This window comes from Dipodomys merriami, unplaced genomic scaffold, assembly GCF_024711535.1.
Source record: "Dipodomys merriami isolate MVZ:Mamm:240054 unplaced genomic scaffold, mDipMer1.0.p SCAF_88, whole genome shotgun sequence".
Classification (NCBI taxonomy): domain Eukaryota; kingdom Metazoa; phylum Chordata; class Mammalia; order Rodentia; family Heteromyidae; genus Dipodomys; species Dipodomys merriami.
Window position 1 is genome coordinate 4,563,581 of NW_027206490.1, and position 9,890 is coordinate 4,573,470.

A 9,890-nucleotide genomic window follows, 5' to 3' on the forward strand; every position below is an offset into this window, starting at 1 on the left:
AGGAATTAACTTAACTAAAGAAGTGAAGGACCTCTATGATGAAAACTTTAAAATCTTAAAAAAGTAAATCAACACAGAACTTAAAAAATGGCAAAACCTCCCATGCTCCTGGATTGGAAAGATTAACATCGTGAAAATGGCAATACTTCCCAAGGCTATCTACAAATTCAACGCAATACCTATCAAAATTCCCACCTGATTGTTCAAGGAAACAAAAGAGGCAATCCAAAAATTCATATGGACCAATAAAAGACCCCGAATAGCAAAAAGGCTCCTCAACGGAAAGAACACTGCTGGAGGAATATCAATACCAAATTTTAAACTCTACTATAAAGCCATAGTAATCAAAACAGCTTGATATTGGCATAAGAACAGATCTCAGGACCAATGGAATAGAATTGAAAACCCAGAAATAAACATACAGACCTATAGCCATCTAATCTTCGATAAGGCACCTAAAACAATAGAATGGAAGAAAGACAGCCTCTTCAGTAAATGCTGCTGGCAAAATTGGTTAACTAATTGTAGAAAACTAAAGGTAGATCCTTATATATCACCCTGCACCAGAATCAACTCCAAATGGATCAAAGACCTTGAACTCAAAGCAGACAGACACTCTGTAAACAATACACGATGGAATAGGAGAAACCCTTGGTCTCCTTGGCTCAGGCCGAAATTTTCTGAAAAGAGACCTGGAAACACAACAAATCAAAGAAAGATTGGATAAATGGGATTGCATAAAGTTGCAGAGCTTCTGCAGGACAAATGACATAGCTAGCAAGATCAATAGAAACCCCACGGATTGGGAGAAGATCTTCACTAGCCATACAACGGACAAGGGTCTCATATCTAAAATATACTTGGAACTCAAAAAATTAAACCCCCCAACAACAAATCCTCAAAGAAACAACTGCCCAATAAATATGTGGGTGAAAGACATAAAGAGAAACTTCTCTGAAGAAGAAAGAAGGATGGCCATTATACACATGAAGCAATGTTCAACATCCCCAGCCATAAAAGAAATGCAAATCAAAACAACATTGAGATATCACCTCACTCCAGTTAGAACGGCAAAAAACAATAACTCTAACAACAATAGATGCTGGAGGGGATGTGGATAGAAAGGAACCTTACTTCATTGTTGGTGGGATTATTAACTTGTTCAACCACTTTGGAAAGCAGTATGGAGGTTCCTCAAAAGACTTCACATAGAACTCCCCTATGACCCAGCAATCCCACTTTTGGGCATTTACCCAAATGTTTACAAACAAGACCACACTAAAGCTACCAGCACAACTATGTTTATTGCAGCATTATTTACCATAGCTAAGATATGGAACCAACCCAGATGCCCCTCAGTAGATGAATGGATCAAGAAAATGTGGTATATATACACAATGGAATTCTATGCCTCCATCAGAATGAATGACATTGCCCCATTTGTTAGGAAATGGAAAGACTTGGAAAAAATATATTCATTGAAGTAAGCCAGGCCCAAAGAAGCATAGGTCCCATGGTTTCCCTTATTTGCAATATCTAGTAAATGTATGAGTCAAGCAGAAAAGTTCAGATAATGTGATGTCAGGAAAATGAACCTTTAGATACGTATTTTAATTTTTTTTTCTTTCATGCATGTGTTTCTAACACATTTATAAGATTATCTCTTTGTTGCTTTGTATGTCCCTCCCCCACAGTATAACCCCTGCTTTCACTATATTTGATGTAAGTATAACTTGTGGAGGAGATGGGGAAAAAGCAGTTCTTTAAGGATACAGGTTGACCTTTCGCAAAAATGAGAAGTACAAGTTGTCATGTCCAAAACGAGCTTTACAACATCGGTGCGGGTGGGGGGGGGGAAGGGGAGGGAAGGAGAAGGATTGGGATTGGGGGGAGGTGGGAGGCTGGGAAGGGATGTGAAGGGTAAACAAAGCAGGAGGCTGCAATGCTTGGTAAGAAATGTACGCATTATCCTGCCCATGTAATCGTAACCCCTCTATACAATATGTTCACAAATAAAATAAAATAAAATTAAAAAAAAACCTTTTTAGGCCTTTTTACAAATTCAAAAGAAACCCTTGATATTCACATGCTTTCTTGAGATCAGTGATGGCTTCCAATCTCTATCAATCACCATAGGTGACATGATTGATGGGTTCTTTTTCTGATGTTCTCCAGAAGCTTCTCTACTCTGAGGCAAACCTGAGCATGGAAATAGGTACAGGAAAGACTCTAGAAGTTAAGGTGTGACTAAACTCTCTTGAGGATATAATGGGGGAAGCTGTAGAACTTTAGTTCGGACTGAACACTGATGAGAAGGTAGGGTGTTTCTAATGAGTGGCTACTTCCAAGTTCTTTCAAAATGAGAACAGATATTACCAGGCAAAGACTATCCATAAAAGGACATTTTGCCAAGCTGGGGAATACTAAGGGCTCTTGACCAATCAGGCCCATCCCTAGGGACCCAGGTTCCATCCCTACTCACCAGCTCTGAGGCATCTAAACAAGGACTTCTTCCCCTTTTCCTTGGTCTCATGGGTCATGCATTCCTCCAGCTGGTACAGAAGAATATTTAAGCAGAAGAGCAATTCTGAAAGGGGCATCTTGAGCTTGACATACTGTGTAAGTTCTTTCAGGGTGTCATAGTTTTTGTGCTCATAGAAATCATCAGGGTAGAAGTCCATCCACCTAGGGAAGATGGGACAAACCATGCTGTGGGCAGATTGGTGACAAGGAAAATGTGAGCCTGCCCTTCCTATCCTGAACCTTATACTATGAGCGTTTTTCTGGCGGGACGTGCATGTGCGGAAATGGGAAAAGACTCCTGTCAGCAGGATGCTCCTCCCAACCCACTTCTAGGAATTTCTCAAATGCAATCCTCTAAAGTTCCACATGTGATAGGAGGAGAATGTTGTTTCCCCACTGGATCTGACTTGTTATACACAGCCCTCCTTTTCATCCATGTGAGTCCAAAACTACAACCAAATCCACAACTGTGTAATCTGCTATCCACTAAAGTGTCAAGCCTCAATCCCGTGGTGAACATCTTAACTTGTGTGCAAAGAAGGAAGTTGATTTTGATCAGAAAACTCCAAGATACCCAGTTGCAAGGACAGAAGTTCTCTTTTTGCCAACATCCACTTCCTCATCTTGTTCATCTTCTTCTCAGTTACTGTAGAACAATCTGTACCAATGGGAGGAGAGAAAGAGGCTAACTGTATGAATCTCCTTTCCTGAATACGACACACATGTTAGTAGCTAAGTCCCACATGGTAATGTAAAAATGACAGCCAAAAACTGGTGATATGTCTACACAATTTTATGGAAATTCTAGTTTGTAAAGTTCTAAAGACACATCTTCAATTAACCAGCCAAAGGCCATACCTGGGGCTCAAATGGTAGAGTACTCAGGCCCCAAATTCAAGTTCAACTTTCATCCTTTCTTCTGTCTATATTCTTTCAAAGCCCTCCAAATAGTGATTTCCTAGGTGAGGGTGGGTGTTGGGTGCCACTGGCTCATTCCTTTAATCCTAGTTTCTCAGCAAGCAAATTGCTAAGTCTCCACTACCTTCTGAGTCAAATGAAATCTTCTGGCAGCCCAGTCCTAAGGAATTAGCCTGACATTGCACCTCTTTGTCTCAAGCTAAGCTCCTGTGATAAGACCCCAGTGAAACAGTCTCAGAGAGGTACCAAATATTTCAATAATCTGCCAGCTGTGTCTCATCAGCCCTGGGTTTGAATGAGGAACACACTTTTTAAACAGAATTTCTGGCAGCTTCTCCATTGTCCCTCACTCTCTTTAGTGGTGGAGGAAGTTTCCAATATAAAAGAGATCAACTTTCTGGTAGGCAGGACCAGGTCCATTACCAGCATTTCCAACAATCCTGAGTCCAAGCTCCATATATTATAAGGCATATTTAGGGTTTGAGCAGACTCTTTGTCACACAGAGATGGTAAAAAGAATGGATCTTTGAAACATGGAAATGGGAGTATACTTCAAAATGAGTAATAGAGTTGATTGAAATGTACACAGTAAATATTTTCTCAATATGCACATATAAAAGGACACAAGAGAAGGTTGTACTGTGGACTAGGATGAGATTAAATAAGTTTCCTGTCATAATTATACCTGGCCTGAATTGCCTTTTGATTCCTTTAAAAGGGCCTGAGACTGGATTCTTGATTTGGCACTGATCCAATGTCTGAGTGAGGCACTCACACCTCTCATGCCTGAAATCTGAGTCTCTTGAACTTAAATGTTTTTTTTTCTTTCATGCATTTGTTTCTCACGCATTTATACGATTATTTCTTTGTTGCTTTGAATGTCCCTCCCCCACAGTATAACCCGTGCTTTCACTGTATTTAATGTCGGTATAATTTGAGGAGGGGAAGGGGAAAAACAAGTCGTTTAAATTAGGATACAGGTGGACCCGTTGCAACAATGAGAAGTACAAGTTGTCATGTCAAAAACGAACTTCACAGCTTTGGTGGGGGGAGGAAATGGGGGGGAGGGGGAGGCTGGGAAGGGATGTGAAGTGTAAACAAAGGAGGAGGCTATAGTGCTTGATAAGAAATGTACTCACTGTCTTGCCCATGTAATTTTAACCCCTCTGTACAGTATGTTCACAATAAACAAATAAAAAAAGAAAATAATACAGGAACATCTTTCTTGTTCCTGAACCACAGGCCACGTGAGCTGGCTTGATTTGAATGTCAGTTACAGTTGCCTGGCTCTCAGAGTTCCATATTGTATTTTATTTTGAGGGAAGTAGTGTGATCTCTCAGATCTCAATGCTCTGAACGGCTTGCTCACATAAGACCATCCCAAAGACAAACTGGAGGCTGAAATATCCCCTCCCACATCACTCTAAACACATGTGGACATTGTCAAATCACAACATCCTCAACTAGGTCTAGGAAACAGCATGGTCTCAGTCTCAAGGAACACTTCCTAGGTGAGATCCATGTCTTATTTGTCACTATTCCTCTCATCCTGCCCAAATCATTTTGCTCTCAGGGCCCTCTCAGCCTGCCATGTGCTTCTTGCATCTATTTTTGACATCTACTTCCTAGGACATTGTTAGGTTTTTGTTTCCTAATCTTCTGTTGCTCTTAAAGCCCCTGTGTGCAGTCATGTGCAAAAAAAGCAAGTACTTGTACATCTCATTGTGGCAATGGGTCCACCTGTATCCCTAGTTAAATGATTTTTTTACCTTTCCCTCCACAAATTATACACACATCAAATACAGTGAAAGCAGGGTTAAACAGTGCGGGAGGGACATACAAAGCAAAATAGAAATTATAATATAAATGTTAGAAACAATTGCATGAAAGAAAAAAAACATCAACTTATATGACCTTTTCTGCTTATACTAGTTATTGCAAATAAGGGACACCATGGGACCTAAGTTTTTTTTGGCCTGGCTTCCTTTACTTAATATATTTTTTTCCAAGTCTTTCCATTTCCTAACAAATGGGGCAATGTGATTCTTTCTGATGGAGGCGTAGAATTCCATAGTGTATATATACCCGAACTTTACCACTTTGTTGTGTGTGGGTGGAGAGGATCGAGTGGGGAGAGGTGGGGGGAGTATGGGTACGGATGGGAAGGGAAAACAAAGAGGAGGCAACAATTCTTGATAAGAACTGTACTCGTTATCTTGCCTATGTAATTGTCATTCCTCTGTATGGTATTCTCACAATAAAAAGAAAAAGAAAGAAAGAAAGAAAGAAAGGAAGAAAGAAAGAAAGAAAGAAAGAAAGAAAGAAAGAAAGAAAGAAAGAAAGAAAGAAAGAAAGAAAGAAAGAAAGAGAAAGAAAAAAGAAATAAAGAAAGAAAGAAGAAAGAAAGAAAGAAAGAAAGAGAAAGAAAGAAAGAAAGAGAAAGAAAAAAGAAAGAAAGAAGAAAGAAAGAAAGAAAGAAAAAAGACAGAAAGAAAGTCAGAAAGAAAGAAAGAAAGAAAGAAAGAAAGAAAGAAAGAAAGAAAGAAAGAAAGAAAGAAAGAAAGAAAGAAAGAAAGAAAGAAAAAATACAGCTCACTTTTTACCTACCTAAAAAAAAAAAACGAAGTACTTAGAGGTGGGAAAATTGAAAAACAAACCTTACACATATAGCCAGACATTTTTACAGGTGTACATTCTTGTAAAAGATTATTTTTGATACGTTTGTCACATTTTATGACAGAGGGGAAGTGGAGAAGGGAAAAGGTGCTGCATTGTCCTCTCATAATTCAATGATTATTATTTAAAAATACTATAGTTGAAGGAATGTTAGATTTAAAGATAAAAACTGTGCTTCTGTTCTTTTTATAAGCTAGTCGTTTATGAAATTTTCCTCACTAAAGTCTTGTCAACTGTGTCCCATAAACTATCGTCATCCATCAAAATAATCAAGAAAAACTTTCACAAATAAGTGGGCTGCTGTCCAATCTCTGGATAAGAATTTAAGATACAACCTTGCCTGCGATTCTGTGTGTGCTCATGTGTGGGGAGTGTTTGTGTATGTGTGTGAATGTGTGTCTGTGCATATGTGTGTTTTAGGACTTGAACTCAGGGGCTCTATGACAATCCTGACGTATCTTTCCCTTGACTATAATGCTCTACCAATTGTACCACAGTTCCACTTCAAGTTTTTTTGTAGTGAACTAGAGAGGCTCATAAAATTTCCTGGTCAGGTTATCTGAACTATACCTCAGGTCTCAACCTCCTGATTAGCTAGAGTTATAATTATGAGCCTCCAGAACCTGATGATAAAGCATTGTTACTGGAGGCTGTGAGGTTGCAAGTTTCATTCCAGCTTCACAACACTCTATATCATAAAACAGCAACAGCAACGTCCTATATCAAAATACAATAATAAGATGTAATTAGAATACAATTTAGTGATATAGCCTGCTAGCATAGGTTTCAGGAAACCTTGGTGTTAATGATTTGGCATCACAAAATCAAACCAAAAGATAATTTTAGTAGACTCTACAATTTTAAAAATTCCATCTTATAATAATTTCAAAACATTATAAGAAACAGGAAAATATTTATACTTATAAAGAGAATGTAAAAAAAGATAAAAGATGGCAGATTATGAAATGGAAAATTCTACACTGCAGGAAAATTATTGCCATGGTGAATATATGGAGGTATTGTTATGGTGAATATATGATAATGTTCTTCAGAGCAGAAATAGATGAATATATATTTAGTACACATAGTCTAACTTGTCTCTCTCTATCAACTTCCAATCTTCTTGTGCATATTATCAATGTATTCAGGTTTATGGTATGCTCCAAAATAACTAGCAGAGTCAGGAGGTTACCAAAATACATTAGTTTAATTGTTTTAGGAGATAAACGTGCTAATTATATTGACTATTCTATATATTAAACATGTAGTGTGTTCTCACTGTACTCTGTAAGTATGTACATACACTACTTCAAAGTGAAATGGAATACAACAAGATTTTGCCTGTAAAGCTAGATATTTGGGACATCAGTTCCAGACCAGTGAAGTTTTACCTGCAATGCTCCCCAACCCTAGCTATGCATGATAGAATACGTATATCATCCCAGGTCCATGGGGAGCTGAGAGCAGGAGAATTTCATTTCCATGCCATTCTAGGCAAGAATTTCCACATGGCTCCATCTCAACACTGGCTAGCACCTATCACCCCTACCTAGGTTAAAATAAAAATAAGAGCATTGTAGTATAACAAATAATATTGAAACATGCCAATACAAACCATCATGAACAACACACTCGTGTTTGTTCCTCATACCTGTAATATTAACTGTTTCTATGATTATATATGTGATCCAGAGGCACCAAGCAGTTCATTATTTTAAAAATGACTATTTGATGCCAGGTGCCAGGGTCTCATGCCTGTAATCCCACCTACTTATGAGGCTGAGGTCTGAGGATCACAGTTCAAAGTCAACCAAGGAAGAACAGCCACATAAGACTCTTATGTACAATTAACAACGCAAAAGAACAGAACTGGTTCTGTGGCTCAATTGGTAGAGTGTTAAGTAACTTGAGCACAAGTCTCAGGGATTGTGCTCAGGCCCTGAGTTCAAGCCTCAAAACTGACAAAAAAAAATAAACATTTTAATGTCTGAATTTCTTGTGAATTAAAATGACAGCTGTGGTATACAATTCTACAGACTACTGCAGATTTAATTATATTTGTAGTCAGCAAAAGTAGCAGCACTTGAATAAAGGACATTTTTTCATAAACTGAGGCAGCCTGGTCTCTAATTAGAGGAAATTGCTGGACTCATACGTAGTGTTTTTTTATGTTGTGAAGTATTTTATTTATTTATTTAGTTAGTTAGTTAGTTTATTTTTTAATTTTAATTTTAATTTTTTGTGAACATACTGTACAGAAGGGTTACAATTACATGGGAAAGATAATGAGTACATTTCTTATAAAGGATTGCAGCCTCCTCCTTTGTTTACCCTTCACATCCCTTCCCAGCCTCCCCCAAACCAATCCCCCCCCCCCCGCACCAAAGTTATAAAGTTCGTTTTTGACATGACGACTTGTACTTCTCATAGTTGCATCGGTTCAACCTGTATCCTTAAACGACTTGTTTTCGCCATCTCCTCCACAAATTATACCGACATCAAATATAGTGAAAGGAGGAGTTATACTGTGGGGGAGGAACATAAAAAGCTACAAAGAAATAATCTTATAAATGAGTTAGAAACAAATGCATGAAAGAAAAAACATTTAAATACATATCTAAGGGTTCATTTTCCTAACATCATATTAGCTGACCTTTCCTGCTTGACTCATACATATACTAGATATTGCAATTAAGGGACACCATGGGACATATGTTTCTTTGGGCTTGGCTTACATCACTTAATATAATTTTTCCCAAGTCTTTCCATTTCCTAACAAATGGGGAAATGTCATTATTTCTGATTGAGGCATAGAATTCCATTGTGTATATATACCACATTTTCTTGATCCATTCATCTACTGAGGGGCATCTGGGTTCCTTCCATATCTTAGCTATGCTAAATAATGCTGTAATAAACATAGTTGTGCTGGTAGCTTTAGTGTGGTCTTGTTTGTAAACATTTGGGTAAATGCCCAAAAGTGTGATTGCTGGGTCATAGGGGAGCTCTATGTGAAGTTTTTGAGGAACCTCCATACTGTTTTCCAAAGTGGTTGAATAAGTTTACACTCCCACCAAATATTAGAATGGAAGAAAGACAGCCTCTTCAGTAAGTGGTGCTGGCAAAATTGGTTAACTACTTGTAGAAAACTAAAACTAGATCCTTATGTATCACCCTGCACCAGAATCAACTCCAAAAGGATCAAGACCTCGGAGTCAAAGCAGACACGCTGAAAACATTACAGGATGGAATAGGAGAATCCCTAGGCCTCCTTGAAGCATGCCGAAATTGTCTTAATAGGGAACCGGAAACACAACAAATCAAAAAAAAAGGTTGGACAAATGGGATTGCAGGAAGTTGCAGAGCTTCTGCATGGCAAAGGACATAGCTAGCAAGGTCAATAGAAAGCCCACAGATTGGGAGAAGATCTTCACTAGCCATACAACGGACAAGGGTCTCATATCTAAAATATACTTGGAACTAAAAAAATTAAATCCCCCAACAACAAATCCTCAAAGAAATAACTGCCCAATAAATAAGTGGGCTAAAGACTTGAAGAGAAACTTCTCTGAAGAAGAAAGGATGGCCAATAGACACATGAAGAAATGCTCAACCTCCCTAGCCATAAAAGAAATGCAAATCAAAACAACATTGAGATACCACCTTACCCCAGTTAGAATGGCTATAATCAAGTAATCTAACAACAACAGATGCTGGAGGGGATGTGGACAGAAGGGAACCTTAGTGCATTGTTGGTGCGAGTGTAAACTTGT